We start from the raw sequence: 22,040 nt of genomic DNA, 5'->3' as shown, positions 1-22,040 counted from the left end.
GAACACGCCTGAGCCCTTTATTAGTAATAAGCATAGAAACTGCAGTGCTTTTTAAGCACATTGAAGTGCACAGTGTGCAGTGGTCAGATTTATGTAACAGGTGTCCCTCACAATGCTGATCAGCAAGTGCGAACATATTTGGTGTCAGCGGGAGTAAAAATAAACTATAGTTGTCAACATTTGAAAAGAATTACCAGTGATGCCTTAACCACTTCACCTCTAGGTGATTTGCTCCCTTCATGGCTAGGTCATTTTTTGCAATTCGGCATTGCGATAGTTTAACTGACAATTGCGCGATCATGCAACCCTGAACATAAATTAAATGCATGTCCTTTTTTTCCACAAATAGAGCTTTGTTTTGGTGGTAATTGATCACCAGTGCATTATTTTTTTTGCGCTATTAATGAAAAAAGACCAACAGTTTTACAAGAAAAAAAAGGCATATCCATCACAAAAATGTATTTATTTTTTAAATCCCAATATGCGTATATTGATCAGTTTGCACAAAACTTATAGCGCCTACAAACTATGGTATATATAACCTGGAATTGTAATTGAATTTTTTTTTTTTTACTAGTAATGGCAGCGATTTGTGACTTATAGCAGGACTGTGATATTGCGGCGAACAAATCAGACACTAATGCCGCGTACACATGATCGGAATTTCCGATGAAAAAAGTCAGATGGACTTTTTTCATCAGAAATTCGATCGTGTGTAGGCCCCATTGCCTTTTTCCCATCGGTGTATAGAAATAGAACATGTTCGGAAATTCCTATCGTCTGTGTGCAACTCCGACGGAGAAAAAACCCATGCATGCTCAGAATCAAGTCGATGCATGCTCGGAAGCATTAAACGTAATTTTTCTCGGTTCATCGTAGTGTTTTACGTCACCGGGTTTTGGACAGTCGGAATTTAGTCTGAGGCCTCGTACACACGGCCGAGGAACTCGACGTGCCAAACACATCGAGTTCCTCAGCCAGTTCAGCACTGAAGCCGCCGAGGAGCTCGGCGGGGCGAGAGCTCCCATAGAACAACGAGGAAATAGAGAACACGTTCTCTATTTCCTCGCCGAGCTCCTCGTCGGCTTCCTCGGCCGAAAGTGTACACACGGCCGGGTTTCTCGGCAGAATTCAGCCAGAAACTCGGTCGGAAGCTGAATTCTGCCGAGGAAACTGGTCGTGTGTACGGGGCCTGACAGTGTGTATGCAAGACTGATGGAAGTCAGCTTCATCGGAATTCAGACGAAACATTCCATCGAATTTTATTCCATCAGAAATTCCGATCGTGTGTACACGGCATGAGCTTAGGTTCACATTGGTCATGCGGTGAGTGCCAGTGGTCATCCATTGGCCTGCACCCGATGATCGTCATTTGCTATGTATAATCACAGCACAGCCGGGTTGCTGGTGGTGCGCACACACACCCCCTCCCTGGAAGTGCCAGATCACATACCTAATACGCGATCTGGTGCAACCCAGCCACCTTTCCCGCCATACATATAAGTGATACGGTCGGCAAGCAGTTGAAGCAATTCAGAAGAAGAATGTGATACACTACAGAAAACTGCACAGCGCATTGCTTATTGTGCATTTGTGGGCAAGGCCAAAAATTGAGCATGTTCAATGAAATGGGAGTTGCTTCATAGCACATGGCTTTCAGTATGCCACGTTTCCCTTTTTAGCTTTACTATAGTTTCAACAAAATATTCAACAGCAATAACCAGCAGAAAGTGTCAGGGACAGCAAAAATAACCCCCAGCATACATCAGGGCCAGCATTAATAACCCACAGCAAGTGTAAGTGCCCACAATGATATACCCCAGGATAACCTCCAGGAAGTATTAAGGCCAGCAAGGATCACCCTTAGCAATAGCTGCCAGCAAACCTATAGCAAGCAATAACCTCCAGCAAAAAATCTCAAGCTCAGTAACCCCCAGCACAGTTCCCCCAGCCAACAATAACCCTCACACAATAACTCCCAGCAAAATAACCCCAAGCCAGCAATAACACCCGGCATTACAATTTAATAGTTTCACTTACTTTAGCAAGGCAAGGCTGCCACAAGGCTGCAAGAAGCACACTGGAATTCATAGTATTTTTAGCATATGTTGTTTGCTGAGAGAGGAGATAGAGGTGTTGGAAGAGTTGTTAATTAATTATAGCACACCCAAGCAGCCCCCTGGTGCCACTACTAAACCTAGCAGTTAAAGAGTTTCCTAAATTACCGTAATATTAATACTACAAGATATTACAGCTCATGTTGAGTCACATGTCACAAAGTTAGGGTCACTTTTGATATCACGCCATTAAATGTATGCATTTTTTGCATTATTTGCATGTGCATGTTAAAAAAAGAAATTAATATTTGAAGCAGGTACATACATATTTCCAGTACAGACACTTTAACTTTAAGTCTTCCACTTACCGATTACAGTGTCATTTAAAAAGCATGTCGTTTTATTAAATATTGTGTACACAGTTGAATTAAAGTTTTATTCAGACTGAAGGTGCTTTCTCTGGGCCTTATGTCTACAGACTGGTGCATGATGGCTTATTAATGTTTCAGATAACTGTACATAGGCCCCCTGCTCAGTAAGTAATAGAGGTCATCTGTTCACAGCAAATGCAGTTTCACAGCTTTTGCCTGAAGGCTTACTGATTCTCTGTATTGCTGAGACAAAATAAGAATAAGATGCCCTGCAGAATAAGAGGAAGATACTGTTAACCAGTTACAGCATTACTTTGTACCATTCCATGGGACTGCTTGTCAAATATTCCTGTTTGATCTCCTGATTCATGGTATATTTGTAGGCTGTGAAAATGCTGATTCTATTATCCCCGCATTTACTGTGTGGATGTTTCTAAATTATTCATTTTTTTTCTAAAATTCTAAAAAAAAAACTGTGTTAACCACTTAAGCCCCGGACCATTATGCAGCCAAATGACTGGGCCACTTTTTTCGATTCAGCACTGTGTCGATTTAACCGCTTAAGCCCCGGACCATTTTGCAGCTAAATGCCCAGGCCAGGTTTTGCGATTCGGGACTGCGTCGCTTTAACAGACAATTGCGCGGTCGTGCGACGTGGCTCCCAAACAAAATTGGCGTCCTTTTTTCCCCACAAATAGAGCTTTCTTTTGGTGGTATTTGATCACCTCTGTGGTTTTTATTTTTTGCGCTATAAACAAAAATAGAGCGACAATTTTGAAAAAAATGCAATATTTTTTACTTTTTGCTATAATAAAAATCCCCCAAAAACATATATAAAAATTTTTTTTCCTCAGTTTAGGCCGATACGTATTTTTCTACCTATTTTTGGTAAAAAAAATCTCAATAAGCGTTTATCGATTGGTTTGCGCAAGATTTATAGTGTTTACAAAATAGGGGATAGTTTTATTGCATTTTTATTAATTTTTTTTTTTTTACTACTATTGGCGGCGATCAGCGATTTTTTTCGTGACTGCGACATTATGGCGGACACTTCGGACAATTTTGACACATTTTTGGGACCATTGTCATTTTCACAGCAAAAAATGCATTTAAATTGCATTGTTTGTTGTGAAAATGACAGTTGCAGTTTGGGAGTTAACCACAGGGGGCGCTGTAGGAGTTAAGGATCACTGTGTGTGTGTTTACAACTGTAGGGGGGTGTGGCTGTAGGATGGACGTCATCGATCGAGTCTCCCTATATAAGGGATCACTCGATCGATGTGCCGCCACAGTGAAGCACGGGGAAGCCGTGTTTACATACGGCTCTCCCCGTTCTTCAGCTCCGGGGAGCGATCGCGACGGAGCGGCTATAAACGAATAGCCGCGCCGTCATCCCGGATCGCTCCCCGAGGGGACCCGACCGCCGCATGCAGCGGAGAGGGTCCCGATCGGACCCCCCACCCGCTAGAAGGCAAGGGCGTATATATACGCCCTTCTGCCTGTCCGTGCCATTGTGCGGACGTATATAGGCGTGCGGCGGTCGTTAAGTGATTAACTGACAATTGTCGTGCAAACAAAATTGACGTCCTTTTTTCCCCCATAGATAGAGCTTTCTTTTGGTGGTATTTGATCACCTCTGCGATATTTATTTTTTGTGCTATAAACAAAAATAGAGCGACAATTTTGAAAAAAATTCAATATTTTTTCTTTTTTTGCTATAATAAATATCCACAAAAAATATATAATTAATTTTTTTCCTCAGTTTAGGCCGATACGTATTCGTCTACATATTTTTGTTGAAAAAATACGTAAAAAACATTTAACCTTTTTGTGCAAAATTTATAGCATCTACAAAATAGGGAATAGTTTTATGGCATTTTTATTAATATTTTTTTTACTAGTAATGGCGGCGATCAGCGATTTTTATCATGACTGCGACATTATGGTGGACACATCTGACACTTTTGACACATTTCTGGGACCATTGTAATTTTTACAGCGATCAGTGCTATAAAAATGCACTGATTACTGTGAAAATTACACTGGCAGTGAAGGGGTTAACCACTAGGTGGCGCTGTAGGGGTTAAGTGTGCCCTAGTGAGTGATTCTTACTGTAGGGGGATGGGCTATACATGACAAGACAGTGATCACCGCTTCCGATTACAGGTCTCACTGTCTCACTGGTGATCGAGTCCGCGGGACCTGCGGTCAGGTTCACAGTGCTCGTGGCAGGCACGCACGCGTCCACAATGTATATACGTCCTTCTGCCTGTCCGTGCCATGCTGCCGACGTATATAGTCAGCAGCTGGTCGGCAAGCAGTTAATCACTATAAAAAAATAGTACGCCACAAAAATAATCTAAGAAACATGTATAATTTGTATCTGTATTGAAAAGACTGTCATAAAGAGTCACAAAGAACCATGTTATACTGACTGCCAAATTATGATTGCTAAGCCATGTCAAACAAAATATCAAGGACAACATTAGTTGAGCAATCAAACAAACTGTTCTTTTTTGTTGTTTTTGTTTGCTTTTTTTTTTTTTTTTATATTATAGAAATGTGCAAAGAGTTTTACCCTTGTAATATGCCCCTGTAATATGCTTATAAGGGAGAAGAAACTACCCTGCTTTTCTCTGTGTAAATGAATGTTGAGCTAATGCATAACCTATTCTATTACGAGAATCATCACAGCATGTCACATTGCTTATATGATACTTATTTTAACTTAGGCATGTACATTTATATAGTGATAATTTATATTTTCTAAGTGCAGAAGTAAAACTTTATATTTCCCAAAAGGGTTAAAAACATGTGCAAAAGGGTGGATGGGTAGAAGCACATCATATTAGTAATATGGCAGGTGGTTCGGCATTCTGGTAGTCCCAACTCCAAGTAGTGGGTAGTCCCAAGCCACAACTCTCCTGGACCAGGAGAGTTGTGGCTTCCATCTGTCAGCCACTTCATAATATGCTGCCATAGAATTACACCTGCGGATATCACTGAGACTCCTTGGGACTTGGACCACCTTGGAATACCTGCCATATTACTAATATGACGTGCTTCTACCCATCCACCCTTTTGTAAGTGTTTTTGACCCTTCTGGAAAATATAAAGTTTAACTTCTGCACTTAGAGTCGCCTTTTTTATCTTTTCAATCAGCTTTTAACTTCAGCTTGTTCCATTAAAGCGGAGGTCCGCCTAAAAAATAAAAATATTAAAAGCCAGCAGCTACAAATACTGCAGCTGCTGACTTAACACTTATCTGTCCAGGGTGCCTGCGATGTCGGCAGCCAAAGCCGATTAATTGCTCGGCTCTCGGCTGCCCCCGCCGCCATCCTCGGTGAGGGAATCAGGAAGTAAAGCATTGCAGCTTCACTTCCTGGTTCCCTACTGTGCATGCGCGAGTCATGCTACGCATCCTAACTGGTTCCGCTGTCTTCTGGGAACTGTGTGTTTCCCAGAAAACAGCAGGGGGAGGGGTGTGACCCCCGCAGGAGTTTATGCCCGGAAGTGGGTGTAAATACTTGTATTATACAGGTATCTGCACCCCCTCCCCCCTGAAAAGTGCCAAATGTTACACCGGAGGGGGGGAGGGTTCCAAAAAGTGGAGGTTCCATTTTTGTGTGGACCTCCACTTTAAGCTTTGACAAAAATATACTGAAATCTGATTGGTTCCTATGCAGAGCTGTACCAGATCTTTCCAGTTTTAGCAAATCAACCCCTATATGTCTTTTAAACAAACATACAAATCTTGCCTGCTAGAAAATGCCTTTTACACTCAATGTACAATCTTGGCATGAAGATGTTGAACCATATGAATGAATACTCTGTGCTCATATTTTTATCAGTACAGCCAGCATCATATTATACAAATCAACTTGCAAGTGATGAGAGGGTTAACATTAAAAAGTATTAAAAATGTTTGTTTTTTATAAGGTGTATGTGCTTAGTAAATGTTTAAAAATGAAATATGTGTTGTCTTACTGGAAGAGAAAAGCTATTAAAATAATATGTACAAGTTTCATCAAAGCTTTTTATCCACTAAGTTTTAGTTTAAAAAATAGTGACATACAAGATAATGTGATGAGACAGATTATTATTCAAAAATAAATATCTCAACATGCTGCCTTCTCAAATATGCATTAGCTATTTTTTATGTAAGATGAAAGTTTTCACACCAAGGATAATAAAATAATATTAATAGGACCCTGATTATGATATGTAAAAATGAATGCCACCCTGTGAAAAAGCAATCTACTGTTATTAAAATTTAAAAAAACATAATGATATTAAAAACAAACAATATATCAGCACTAAAGCAGGAAAAAACATAACACATTTTAATAAAACAGACTTTTTAAGTTGCATCCAGACTGAACATAGGATACACGCTTTATGAATGACAGCTTTCTGCAATAGGATCCTGGATCCCATTTCTTTCCCCGGCTAGGGTAAAAAAAAAGTTAGGTTTAGTAGCCACTAGGTTTCACTAGGTTGGATAGCCACAAGGTTTTTTGGGAGAAACAGGAAGTCTCTGTTTTAAGGAAAGTGAGGTGAGTCTCTAAGCATAAAGCTACTTACATAGATGAATCAATGGTTTGCATTACTGATGGAATTATCACTTGGGAAACAATGTTGTTGTTATCCCTGTATATGTATGAATATGGAATCCCTAAAACAAGTAAACTGTCCCTTCTCACTCTCTCTCTCTATACATATATATAGCTACTGATATGTGATACAGACAGCCCTCCTGTACTTGGCCTAGCCCCATCGGGTCTGCAGGGTTTACAGCCTGCACTTTTGCTAGGATATAATACTGAACCTGGCCTTACCCTCCCGCAGATGGATAATTCATGTGCTTCTAAAGGGGGAGATGGTGTGTGTGGGTACTCATAGGCAGTGATATCATGTTTCCTTACCTCGTTTTTTGGAGAGATCCAGCTGGGTGATATGGCAAAGAGTGGAGCAGATAGGGGAAATGAGCTGTTGAAAGGGATTCCTGACCAGGGTGAAAGCACTGACCCTAAGGCTACTTTCCCACTGAGGTGCGTTACAGGCGCTATATCGCTAAAAATTTGGCCTGCAAAGCGTCTGTAAAGCGTCTCTCCTCTCACTCCAGTGTGAAAGCCCGAGTGAGCTCTCACACTGGAGCGATGTGCTGGCAGGTCGCTAAAAAAAGTCACGCAAGCAGCATCTTGGAGGCGCTTTAGGAGTGGTGTATTGCTTCAGTATGTCACAGTACGTGTTGGGATTCATGGTTCCCTCAATCAACTGTAGCTCCCCAGGGAGGGCACTCATGCAGCCCAAAACTATGACACTCCCACCACCATGCTTGACTGTAGTCAAGACACACTTGTCTTTGTACTCCTCACCTGGTTGCTGCCACACACTCTTGACACCATCTTAACCAAATACATTTATCTTGGTCTCATCAGACCACGGAACATGGTTCCAGTAATGCATGTCCTTAGTCTGCTTGTCTTTAGTAAACTGTTTTCAGGCTTTCTTGTGCATCATCTTTAGAAGAGGCTTCCTTCTGGGATGACAGCCATGCAGACCATGCAGTGCATAGCGTATGGTCTGAGCACTGACAGACTGACCCCCCACCCCTTTAATTGCTGCAGCAATGCTGACAGCACTCATACATCTATTTCCCAAAGATAACCTCTGGATATGATGCTGAGCATGTGCACTCAACTTTGGTCGACCATAGAGAGGCCTGTTCTAAATGGAACCTGTCTTGTTAAACCACTGTATGGTCTTGGCTACCGTGCTGCAGCTCAGTTTCAGGGTCTTGTCAATCTTCTTATAGCCTAGGCATCTTTATGCAGAGCAACAATTCTTTTTTTGTTGCCAGCGGTTTAGACATTAATAGCTTTGTGATGAGTTATTTTGAGGGGACAGCAAGATATATATCTATAGATATAGATATACACACACACATACAAGTATACACAGTGGGAATTTTTTTTTCTGATCCCCTGAAAATGCTGTATGTTTGCCCACCCTTAAGAAATTAAGGGCCAGATTCATGTAGAAATCCGGCGGCGTAACGTATCCCATTTACGTTACACAGCCGCAAGTTTTCAGCGTAAGTGCTTAATTCACAAAGCACTTGCCTGTAAACTTGCGGTGGCGTAGTGTAAAGCCGTCCAGCGCAAGCCCGCCTAATTCAAATGGGGCGTGTATCATTTAAATTAGGCACGTTCCCGCGCCGAACGTACTGCGCATGCTCCGTTTTGAAATTTCCCCCGCCGTGCTTTGCACGAAATGACATTGCCCCGATGTAATGTTTTGAACGGCGACGTGCGTTACGTACTTTCGAATTCCCAGACGACTTACGCAAAAAAAATTGAAATTCGACGCGGGAACGACGGCCATACTTTAACATGGGCTGTCTAATTTTACACCACCTAAATAGCAATCGCAACTTTACGATGGGAAAAGCCGACTAGCGACGACGTAAGAGAATGCGACGAACGTGCGTACCTTCGTGGATCGCCGTAAACAGCTAATTAGCATACCCGACGCGGAAAACGACGCAAACTCCACCCAGCGGGCGCCGAAGTATTGCATCCTAAGATCCGAAGGCGTACAAAGTCGTACGCCTGTCGGATCTTAGCCAAATGCCGTTGTATCTTTGTGAATTCAAAAAAAAGATACGACGCGGCAAATTTGAAAGTACGCCGGCGTATCAGCAGATACTCCAGTGTACTTTTTCTGTGAATCTGGCCCTAAGGGTCTATAATTTGTGTCATAGGTGTATTTTAAATGATAGAGACAGAATATCAACCAAAAATCCAGAAAAAAAACCTGATGTTATAAATTGAGTTTCAGTTCAATTTAGTGAATAAAATAATTATTTGATCCCCAAGCAAAACAGGACTTTGTACTTGGTGGAGAAACCTTTGTTGGCAAGCACAATATCTCAGTGCACTGTATTATACAATATTATTATTACTATTTCTATAGTGTTTTTCCCAATGGGGACTCAAAGTACTTTATCTGCTGGCAAGCACAGAGGTAAGATATTTCTTGTAGTTGGTGACCGGGTTTGCACACATCTCAGTAGGGATTTTGGTCCACTCTTTTCTACAGATCTTCTCAAAATTGTTAAGGTTCTTGGCTGTAACTTGTGTTTGGAGGAATGAAAATGCTGATTATGACCCTAAGAACACCATCCCTATATAGTCAAGCATGGAGGTGGAAACATGATGCTTTGGAGCTATTTCTCTGCTAAAGGTACTGACTTTGCCGCATTAAGGGGCCAATGGATGGGGCCATCTCCAGACCTTCATCCTATAGAACATTTTTGGAGGGAGCTGAAACCTGGCATTGCCCAGTGACAGCAAGAAACTTAAAGGATTTAGAGAAGATCTGTAAAAAAGAGTGGACCAAAATCCCTCCTGAGATGTTTGCAAACCTGGTCATTAACTACAAGAAACGTCTTGCCTCTATGCTTGCCAAAAAAGGGTTTCTCCACCAAGTCATGTTTTGCTTGGGAATCAAATACTTATTTTACTCACTAAACTGCACTTGTATCATGTGTGTTTTCTGGATTTTTGGTTGATATTCTGTCTCTATCATTTAAAAAAAAAAAAAAAAAAAAAAAAATTCTAGACTCTTCATTTCTTTGTAAGTGGGCAAACTTACAAAATCTGCAGGGCATCATAAAATTATTTCCCCCACTGTATAATATATTGAATGTATATACAGTGGGCATAGAAAAGAAACATCCACTTTTCCAAATCAGTGAATCTGTTTGTTTTTTTTGTCACACATTGGTGTTATCTCTTTCATATGGATGTTATAAGTTGCACTAAATAAATAGTAAATGCAGCTGAAAAAAATAAATAAAACTGTGTGTTGTCTTCATTTCAGGCCGCAAAGCAACACAATCTGATTATTTTAAAATGGGGGGGGGGGTGATTATTTTCTATACCCACTGTATATATATACATACATATAGATATATTATATACAGTACATATATATATATATCTCAATCAGGGGTCAAGTCCTGGGGAAAAAAGTGTGGGAACTCCCACCCAAGATCCACTCCCCCACCAAAAAATAAATAATAATACGCTCATATGCATAATTACTAAACTGCATGTTTTTTTTCCGATCCACTGTACCTTAGTAATCCTTTATGTTACTGGCCGCTTCCTGTATATGGATTCATCGGTTAGTGTGCGGGTATTCCGTCACTTTCTCGATGCCGCAATGTCTCCTGGGAGCTTTTGTCATTGTTCCCAGAAGACATTGCGGAGGTCTGCCACGAGTTATCATGGGATTTAGAAAGAACTTGCTTCGAGCTGGGCATCGCCGCTTAGTGAAGTATTGGCTCAGGCAGCTCGGCTGCTCTCGGCTGCTCTAGTCCTGCAAAGGGAACCGAGTTCCTGCTGTGAAAAAAGTGCAGGAACTCCATTCCCACGCGTTCCCGCAGGACTTGAGCCCTGATCTCAATGCTCTAATATACCTCTACTACCTCTACTACTATAAAAGACCAGTACATAGCTTTACTGTACATGACGGTTTTTTTTCCTTATATATTACAGAATGTGTCTCAGGGTGTTACAAGCATGATAGCTATAAGAACACAAGTCATATTAATGAGCTAATGCAAACACATTCAAAGAAAATTAACATAAAAATTATCCCTATGTGTGTGATTATTTTGCATAATAATCTGCATTTGTTGTAAAGGTAAAATATACATAATCTTAAAATAAAAATTCACTGTGAAATCAAAATGAACAGTGTTTTTTAAAGCAATGTTGTTATATAATAACTTAATACATTTATGTAGGAAAGAGGACTGAAATGCAAGTTACAAAGTCATTTTAAATAAACTTTGCCAGTGAAAAGATTTAAAAAAGTACGCCCATAGGAGTGAAATAAAATGATAGGATTCATACACATTATGCTTTTCTGTGTTTGAACTGTTTTACCTACAATGTGACCTACATTACCTACAATGTGACCTTACAGTCCTTATAGTTATTTATACTGGCGCATTAAGTTTAAATGAAGTCACTTATAGATGTCCATGCTGTCCTGAATGTTTATCACACTAGAGTCCTGCTTTAGGTGAGATAACTAGGAATTCTGCGATGGATCAGATTTTGGTAGAACAGCCCCGTGGTTGGGATCAGGTCTATGAGAGGGTTAGCACATACCTACAAAAGGAAGGCTGTGTATATGCTAAATTAGCATGTTGGTGACAAGTTTCTAAACTATATTACAAATACATACAGAACCCAATGTAGCTCACATCATTACTTTGACATGTTGGAGGGAAATATGATTTATGTGTTGATTTACATCTTTGAAATATTATGTATGCGATAACTACAATTGTTTTATATACAGTTTGGTTAAAATAAAGTTGGATTCAGGACTTCAAGCATACCTAAACCCAATTGCTAAAAATGTATATATGAAGGCTAACGAGTCCAAAGATGTGGTGGCTGAATTTGTTTTCTATTTTCAGCCATTTTTAGTTTCCCCTAGTGAGTCTGCTATTATTACACTTTATTCACCCTTCTATATCTGAACAACAAAAACAACATAGGACCACAGAACCCTTCGCTTCTCCTTTCTTCCATTATGTAGAGGAACATATTTCTGTAGCCCTCAGAGCTAACTCAAAACAATGTAATAGACAATTGTCAGCACAGGAAGAAAGTATGCACATCACACATCAACAGATGTTTTTTTGTAAACTTATCAAACTTAGATATACCAAAAAACTTTCAATGCTCTAATTGGCAGAACAAAAAAAGAGCAAATAAGAGAGGTTACTTCTTGTAAGGCCTCGTGCACACGACCGCGGAACTCGTCGGGCGAAACACATAGTTTTCCTCGTCAAACAAAAAAGCTCTCCCACCAAGTTTCTTGATGGATTCTGCCAAGGAAACCGGTCGTGTGTACGAGGCCTTAGGGCTCATTTAGAATTGTGGTTGGGGAAGGGGGGTGGGTTGTTTGTTTACATTCTGAATCACCAATGCCTTGTTTCCTGGCTACTGCAAAGTTTATACTCCATTCTCATTTGACTGGCAGTAATGAATGTGACCCATTCAAGCAGTTGCAGCATGGTGGTGTAGAATTTCCAGGGCAAAAACAAGTGGAGAGGAGGTGACTTATATTCTCACCACCTGTCAAGTGGCTTTGAAAAGAAAACACTTTTCCGAGATGTGGCAATAACAGCCACACATCTAAACATAGCCTTAGGGTTCAGATATGCTTTAAACTTGACTTGCCTGAACTTAAGTCTGTAACTTTTTTTTTAAGAGAGGGATTTTTATATTGCATGCATTGTTGGAAGCATTTTGGTAACACCAAGAAAAGCTTATCTTCATTTAGACCCCTTTCACACTGGGTAGTTTTGCAGGCGCTATTGCACTAAAAATAGCGCCTGCAAACCGACCCGAAACAGCCGCTGCTGTGTCTCCAGTGTGAAAGCCCTGAGGGCTTTCACACTGGAGCAGTGCGCTAGCAGGATGGTAAAAAAAGTCCTGCTAGCCGCATCTTTGGAGCAGTGAAGAAGTGGTGTGTATACTGCTCCTCCACCAATATTGCCCCTTGAAATCAATGGGACGCCGCAGCTATACCACCAGGTGCTTTGCGGTGGTTTTTAACCCTTTCTCGGCCGCTAGCGGGGGGGGGGGTTAATAGCACCCTGCTAGCAGCCGAATAGCGCCATGAAAATAGTGGTGCTTTACCGCCAACGCCCCCGTGTGAAAGGGGCCATTTTTCATACTTAATGTGTCTCTTTGTGTAAATGTATTATTTAAATCTGGACTACATGTTATCCAGAAGCCTGGAGCTACCATGTATGCAACTAAGACCTCTGTTTTGAAAATCAAACAGGATGAACATATCCTCTTTGCTGATTCCTAGTGGTACGATAATTATTTTTTTCTTGTTTGTGCATTTGGGTGTCACATTCTTGTATTCCTCTGGATTCTGTTCACCAGCTCTAATGAATACTATTATGGGTTTTATAACACTAATAACATATGGATGTTGAAAATGCTGTTATTAATGTCTATTGTTCAAACATATTTGTCAAAGGGGTTGGAAAAAAAAAACTTAGGCTTCACTCTCAATCCACAATTTATTTTTACTAATCTACAATGTGACGGGTAGCTATGTATAGAGTATATGACCCACAACATTGCTTTGACATATTGGAAAATTATATTTTTGAAACTCTGTATGTTTGATGTCATGTCAGCAATTGTTAGTGGACTTCCTCATTGCTAAAAGAACATTGGAATAAAGGCTTGCTTGAGTAATTCAATTTTTTTTATTTATTTTTTTTATTTTTTTTATAATCAAGCTACATGTTATTTTTATTAGCAATACATAGATTAGTATCCATGTTGTAATATGTAAAATTCAAAACACCACAATGGTTAATAAAATCAACTGTGTGCAGTTTAATAAACATTTTACATAAATTATAAGAAACTTTTAGTGTTCATCTAAAAGGAAAGTTTTTGCATCTGTCTAGAAATGTGTGATGTTGAGCTGAGTGCTTGGAGACATCAAAGAAATTCAAGAAAAATTATATATCACTTCTTTTAAAAAAATATGTGAGAGTAAAAAGGCATTATCCACGTTCAATCTGCAATTTATTGCAATTTTTTTCAAATCTCAGTACCAGTTTAAAATGTGCAGAGTGTAACTTCTCAAGGTACATGGTGATGTCTGTCAAATGTTACAGAGCCTAAAGCCTGTAAGCATGAAAAAGAACTACCCTAAGCACTTCTTGCATTTAAAATAACCAAGTGACAAAACCTAAATGCACATTTTGAAAAAGAAAAACACTTGTAATGTTTGTATGTCACTCAACATAACCTAGATGTGGAAAATTTACCAAAATGTCATAGCTGTCAATGATTTGTGAGGACACAGACACAGGTTGTCTCCCACCAATTCCTAGGGGACTCTGTTGATGGGCTTTGGATTTCTTTTTTTGATGTGAAAATGCAGCTTGCTTTTAACATCAGTTTGAGATGCTTCTGAGATAATTCAGAATTCTTTGCAGGTGCGTTTGACCTCCTAACCTGCACTGACCTGTTGCAAGCAGATTTTGAATTCCTGTAGACTAGTATGCAATAGAAAAGGTTCTCTATTCAATACAAGAAAGACAAACCGCGCAAAACTAAGCGCAGCAGTAATTACAACATATTTAATTTGATAGTAATGCACTCACTCAGATAAACAGGATAAAAGTAGGCACATCTTTGTAAATGTCAGATGGACAGCAGGGATCCAGAATGATCATCCAGGCAAAACTTTGGTGTCTTGCTCGGCGGCACCAGTGGTTTCCGGTGTCTCAGGCTAGAGCATACAGGGTGCAGGAGGAAGCCATCACTCGGGAGGTCCTTGGTCTCAGTGGGAGGAGGCTATGACATGCATGCGTTCGGAGCATGCGTACCCCTTCATCAGTTGCTGGATGAAGGAGAACGCATCCTCTGAATGTGTGCATGTCATAGTTTCCTCCCACTGAGACCAAGGACCTCCAAAGTGATGGCTTCCTCCTGCACCCGGTACGCTCTAGCACGGGACACCAGAAACCACTGGCGCCGCCGAGCAAGACACCAAAGCACTGCCTGGGTGATCGTTCTGGATCCCTGCTGTCCATCTGACATTTACAAAGATGTGCCTACTTTTATCCTGTTCGGAGTGAGTGCATTACTATCAAATTAAATATGTTGTAATTACTGCTGCACTTAGATTGGCGCTGCTTGTCATTCTTCTATTCCTCCCAGAGGTTCTACCCTTCAGCATACTGCCTTCTCTGTGCCAGCTACACTCCCTGTGGTAATTACCCAGGCTATGGACTTCTCTTAAAAATCCTAACAGGAATCATTCCTAAACATTATTATTTTTTTATTTATTGACTCTCTGCTGTACATCTTTTAGAACTTTTGGACTATATGTTCAGAATTCTGACATTTTAACCATTTCCTCATCCCTCATAGGACATAACTCTGCATGCTGGTAATACCTTAGCGCAACAATCATTGTGTGTTCTCTATTCAATACAAACCCTAATGATCGTAAATCAGTTTTTGAATGTTTGTTGAATGAACTCAGTTGCTGTACCCGAGAGGTCACTAGGACCCATATGCTCAATAGTTAGGCTGACGCATTAAAGCTCCAAAGCAGGGACACAGACAGCAAAAAAAAAAAAAACATTCTACACTGTTTCAACAATTTGCAGCAAAAAGGTTTTTGTTCCATATGTTTTGCAAATATATGTTTAACCAGTTGCTTACTGGGCACATATACCCCCCTGCCCAGGTGAAATTTTAGCTTCAGGCACTGCGTCGCTTTAACTGACTGTGACATTATGGCGGACACATTGGACACTTTTGACACATTTTTGGCACCATTCACATTTATACTGTGATCAGTGCTATAAATATGCACTATTTACTGTATAAATGTGACTGTCAGGGAAGGGGTTAACACTAGGGGGTGAGGAAGGGGTTAATTGTGTACCCTGCATAGTGTTTCTAACTGTGGGGGAAGGAGACTGACTGGGGGAGGTGACCGATCTGTGTCCCTATGTACAAGGGACACAGATTGGTTTCCTCTCTCCCTGACAGGACGTGGATCTGTTTGTTTACACACACAGATCCACATCCTTGTCTCTGTAACTGCCGATCGCGGGCGTCTGGCGGACATCGCGGCCGCCAGGTACGCGCATCGGCATCTCAGTGATGCGGCGGGCAGTGGCTGGAGACCGGAGGCCGTATATAGACGGCCTCCTGACAATTGGCATCCATACTGCGGCCATATATAGTCGTACGGCCGTCAGGAAGTGGTTAAGGCGCACTGCTTCATCAAGGCCTCTCTCAAAAGCAGTGTTTCTCAAATCCAGTCCGCACAGTGCCCAAACAGGTCATGTTTTCAGGCTTCCCATTATTTTTCACAGGTGATTTGATCAGTTTCACTGCATTAGTAATTATCACAGCCTTTTCATCTGAGAGAAATCCTGAAAACATGACCTGTTGGGGGGAGCTTGAGGACTGAAGTTGAGAAACACTGCTCTAAAGTGTGGTCCCTGACTCTAGTCTAACAGAGGCCCTATCTTGGGACATTTATAACAATTAATGAAATTAGAGCACATATGCATGGAGGTAACCCATTCCTTCTTAGGTACAAGGACACATCAGAAGTCCAACACAGTTAAATAGTAGCTGAAGACCTCCAGTGTATCCGTGCACCAAAGGCAGCAAGTAAAACAAAAATAGCAACATTATAGACACACTGGAGTTTTTCAGCTACAATTCAACTGTGCTGGGCTTCTGATGTGTGCCTGTATGTTTAAAAGAGTTGTAAAAGCATAAGGTTTTTAATCTTAAGGCATTCTATGCCTTAAGATAAAAAGTCTTCTGTGTTTAGCAGCCCCCACAACCACCCAAAATATTTACCTGAGCCCCCTCTCTGTCCATTGATGTTCATGAGTGCCTCGGCAATCCAGGACTCTCCTCCTGATTGGCTGAGACACAGCAGTGGCACCATTGGGTCCCACGGCTGTCAATCAAAGTCAGTTAGCCAAACAGGAGAGAGAAGGGGTGGGGCCGAATGGCAGCACCATGTCTGAATGGACCCACAGAGCTGCAGCTCGGCTCAGTGCCCCCATAGCGAGATACTTGACTCAACATGAGGGAGGGGCCAGGAGCAGTGACAAGGGACCTGAGAAGAGGAGAATCAAGGCTGCCCCGTGCAAATCTTCTGCACATAGGAGGTAAGCATAACATATTTGTTTAGAGCTGACATACTATATGTACATTTAACAACATGCAGAGTTGTATAGAGCAAATATGTTTATGAGTCAACCCTATTCTGCAGTGTGGCCCAGTATTGTTTGAATGTATGATTTCTCTTGTCACCAATAAAATTTCAATAACTTTGACATGGTCAGCCAGCGTTCTCACCCATACAGGTTGAGGGGCTCTGAAATGTGTGTCTCATTAGGAGAAAACTAGCCTTTCAGTTTTCTCCTCAGGATTAGTAAACCCTGGTATAAGTCCTGGAGCCCAGAGGCTTTGTAGTATTGGGTAGCGTTAGCTTTCATCATTGTGCTGCTGGAGAGCAGCAGATGTATGCAGACACACTTAAAGTGTCTGTGTCTTGTCTGTGTCTTGTTTCCGATCTTAGCCACAAGATGGTGATATTTATTTCTATGGTCATTTTATGATATTTGTTATTGGTTTAATTCCTGTGTATATGCAGGATGCAGGGTGAACATATATTTTAGACAATGTGATCACCTGAGATCTTTTAATATTTTTTTATTATATATGTTTTTCCTGATTGACTGATAAGTCTATTCCGGATTGGCTGATAAATTGAAGTTTTGAGTTTTGTGTTGTCTAGTAAATAGTGGGTCGTTGCTATGGCAGCAGCGCTATACGACAGGCTGACGTGTGACGTCTAAGCCACGCTCCGCCATGTCTTCGGCCGCTGCTGTAATGGTTTGGGCCATTGCCATGGTGATGGCGCTCTATAAATAACATGATGGGTGACTCTGTAGCCCCGCCCTGCTGAAGAAGTTCCAGGTGAACGTAACACGTATGGGGGAAGGAGCTGCGTATGACGTCACCCGCTGCTGTCTTCAGGAAAAGTTACCCATGTTGGATTTGTTTGCTGGTTTTAAACTTTTAAAATGTAAGTAATTTTCTCCATGAATTTATAATAAATCAACTGTTATCAAGCAGAGAGCACTTAGATCCCTTCTTTCTATTACACATGTTTTGGCAATATTTGCTGAGGATAAGGGGATTTCATTGGATCTGGCACTCCTATAGAGTGATAAGGAGACATGAGAGAGACCCACGCTTCATGTTAACCTTTTCAGTTTTGCCTGCATGACCACCTGTTTGTTCAGGGGTCCATATTTTATAAGTGTTCAGTGAGACCAAAGGTGGAGGGATTATCACTCATTATAGGCCTCTTTAACATTGGTAAAAGATTCTGTGGATGCTGTGGATTCTTTTGTTCATCGTTTCTTGGACTGTCATTTGTCAATATACCTTTTGGAATCTAAATTTTACTTTAATTATTATTGCGCTGCACTTGTTCTGTAATTAAAAATGTATTTCTGATCTGTCTGGTCAGACATACTGGTGACCTGACCAGGCTGTTGTCTGAAAGTGTACTGTCCATGCAGAAACCAGAAGGAGGGTCTAAGCATAAACATACAGCCAGGAGGCTGAATTCTGATATAATGCTGTGATGGTGGGAAAATTACAGATATAAATGGAGCCTCATTGTTCTTTTGTAAACGCACCAATTTCACTTTCAAGCCCCATTGATACCTAGAGTAGTGGGAGCGCATGTTTTTTGGCTTGTTTTTTCAGTGACACACATAGAGTAGCCAGTTGATGTCAATGGTCTGTACTAAACGTGGCAAAGTAGCTCATGGGGCATTTTGGTATGGTACGAGTTGCACGCAAGTCGTGCATACGCAGTAGGGAACCAGGAACTGAAGCCGCAAAGGCTTCACTTCCTGATTCCATCACCGAAGATGGCGGCGGCAGCCCCCGAGAGCCGAGCAATAGCTCAGCTTTGGGTGCCGACATGGCGGGCGCCCTGGACAGGTAAGTGTCCTTATTTTAAAAGTAAGCAGCTACAATATTTGTAGCTGCTGACTTTAAAAAAAAATGGCAGAACAGAGCATTAATTGTAAGTTTTGATGAGTGGACTGTGTTCTTTAAAACTCTATTCCCAACACCTAATCTGCACATCATATAAATTAAGTCCCATCTATATATAAATGAAGCCGCTCTAACAAACCACCATGGGAGCAATTTGCATTCTTTGGGGTAGCAGCTTTAAAGCAGAATTGCAGCTTTTCCTTTTTGTTGATAATTCAGCTAAATTATTTTGTTTTGTCTTGAGTAAAGAAGGGAAGGGTCACCAACTGTCTTTGACTTAGCTATGACCTCACAGGGATGAATGGGGAATGTTTAGGATCTCCGCTTTTTGTATTGTATTTTCCTCATTTCCAGTGCCTTCACTTGTACAGGAAGTAAAGGGATATCAAGCGAAACAAAGTATTAGCCTATAGCCTATTATAAAAACCTAGCATGTATTAACGTTTCATAACCATGAGCTGTATTGTATCTAGTATGCCTTTATAACACTCAGTAAAGAACAAATGAATAATAAAAACACGATAGAAGTTCTAACCTTCTTCCTCCATAATTAAAAAGTGCAAAATATAAAAAATAAATCAAAGGAAAAAGTAAAGCAAATTACAAATTTTTAGCTCAGCCCACAGAACTACATGATACAAAAAATACTGTACAGACTCACAATGTAAACAATTATTTTCAAATAAACTTTTTATCTGCAGAAATGTAAACTCCTTGTCTAGGGATAGATGGACTGTATGTAGTTCCTTTCAGCAATTTATGTTCTCACAGCTGTTTCAACCCCCAAACAACCTAATGCAACTCTTCAAGTCACTCTGTGCTCATCTATAAGCACAGATACGGTCTATGTTGGATATAAATACCAATATTTACAATGCATGTGTTAACACACAACAGAAGCAGATGAGGCAATGAAAGAATGAGATAGTGCACTCAGATATATAGACAGTGGGAAAGTGGAGAACAATGGATTGTGGATTCTAGATGCAAGATTCAAGTACTGCATTGCAAGAAAAAAAAAAGCATAATAAATGAGCTGCGAAAATCCTGAGATATATACTGGATAAAACACAAAAATTAAGATGTGCCATCATATTATTAATTTTCCATAAAAATAATATTTCCACCATCAATGGTTCCCTTTTTTTTAAATAAAATGATGGCACATTTCATGCACGAATAGTTGCAACAATACTGTATACTATCTTCTTCCTAGCAAATGCCACTGTCCGTATTGTAACCAAGATATGTTACTGTACTGCATCAGTAAATGTATTAATGTGATGAAATGCAATGCAACATCAAACTGAATTAATAAATTACAAATGCATAGTTAGCAGTTGATGTCATGGCAACTGTATATGTGATTTTTTATACACAACTATACTTGTATCACTGGAGCCTGTAGGCCCAAGTTTTGGCACACTAGGTAACATCCCCCTGTTAGGATTACCCTTTAAGACCTACAACAATTCTTTGTTTTTTTAGCCTTTAGCCTATTGTGATATTATGAAAATAACCATATATGAGATAACTATTTGAGGTGTGTCTATTAAATAACTAGACTGATTAAATAACTCACCTTTATTTATATGTATTACACATGCAATGCTTGACTCCTTCAATATATTCCCTATTTGCACTAATACATTGCTGCAGTCTTGTTTTCCACTGGTCAAAGGCATAGAGAAAATCAATTTCTGGCTGCTGTTTACACATGTTTTCTTCTTTATAGCATCAACTACTCAAAACGTGTCCCTTTAAGCACTGATTTAACTTTTGGGAGTTCATTCTCACGTCCCTTGCTGAATCTCTTGTGCCACTCAAACACACGCACACAAAACAGGCCATCATTTCCATACGCTGTAGTAAGCATTTGAAAACATTCTGTTGGTGTTTTGTGCAATTTTACTACAAATGTCAAATTGACAAGTTGTTCAACTTTTAAAACTAAGCATTTTTTCGGCACACTACAGAAAACACAAATAAACTAAATGGCAACTCACAATCAACTGAACGTCATAGAGCGTTGCTGCTTGTCATGCAGGTTCAAACATGTTCAAGGTCACTATGCCTGCAGTTATAACCAGTTCTGATTGCTATGTTTACTAGGTGAGATCACAGTCTTGTTATTTAATAGACATACCTCGTATTTCTACAGTTAACAGTAAAGAAAATGTGAGACTGAGAAGTAAATAGGAAACAGTAATGTCTTTGCCTCTGCCATTTAATAGCATGTACCTATTGTGCTTAATGGTAAATCAAGCCCTGTATACAGTATATACATATTACATCCAATACAATGTTATTCACTAGCATACAAATACTAAACATTTATTCCTGATATATACATATTTGTATACTAGGCCATACAAAATGTCATAGTAGCTATAGCAGAATGTGCTTATAACTACCATGAAGATACCTTCATCTGATGGAATTATTCTATAGGCAATGCATACAGTTCAAACATTTTTGCAATGGATGTCAACCAGTCTTAAAAATGGCATTCTGATAATCAAAAGCAGTCAACATGTTTTTTGTTTTTTTTAATCAGGATATTTATTATAGCAAAAAGTAAAAAATATTGTGTTTTTTTTTCAAACTTGTCACTATTCTTTTGTTTATAGCGCAATAAATAAAAACCACAGAGGTGATAAAAAAAACACCAAAAGAAAGCTCTATTTGGGCACAGTGTTGCATGACCACTCAGTTGTCAATCAAAGAGTTACAGCGCTGAAAACTGAAAATTGGCCTGGGCAGGAAGTGGGTGAAAATGCCCTATATTGAAGTAAGGCCAATGTGGTTTAATGATTCTAAAGACGTCTTCGCTGTTTATATATATATATACACATACATACACACACACACGTGTGTGTGTTTATACACAGTATATATACATACATACATACATACATATA

The 22,040-nt window shown here is 40.1% G+C and overlaps 1 protein-coding gene across 2 annotated transcripts in view; it reads right to left on the bottom strand.

Moving 5' to 3' along the window:
- GRM8 (glutamate metabotropic receptor 8) overlaps positions 1-22,040 on the bottom strand; it is a 1,246,805-nt gene that overhangs the window by 628,383 nt on the left and 596,382 nt on the right. The gene's annotated exons all lie outside the window — the stretch shown is intronic.

This window comes from Rana temporaria, chromosome 3 (assembly GCF_905171775.1).
Source record: "Rana temporaria chromosome 3, aRanTem1.1, whole genome shotgun sequence".
Taxonomy (NCBI): domain Eukaryota; kingdom Metazoa; phylum Chordata; class Amphibia; order Anura; family Ranidae; genus Rana; species Rana temporaria.
This window is presented reverse-complemented; position numbering and strand designations above follow the sequence as displayed.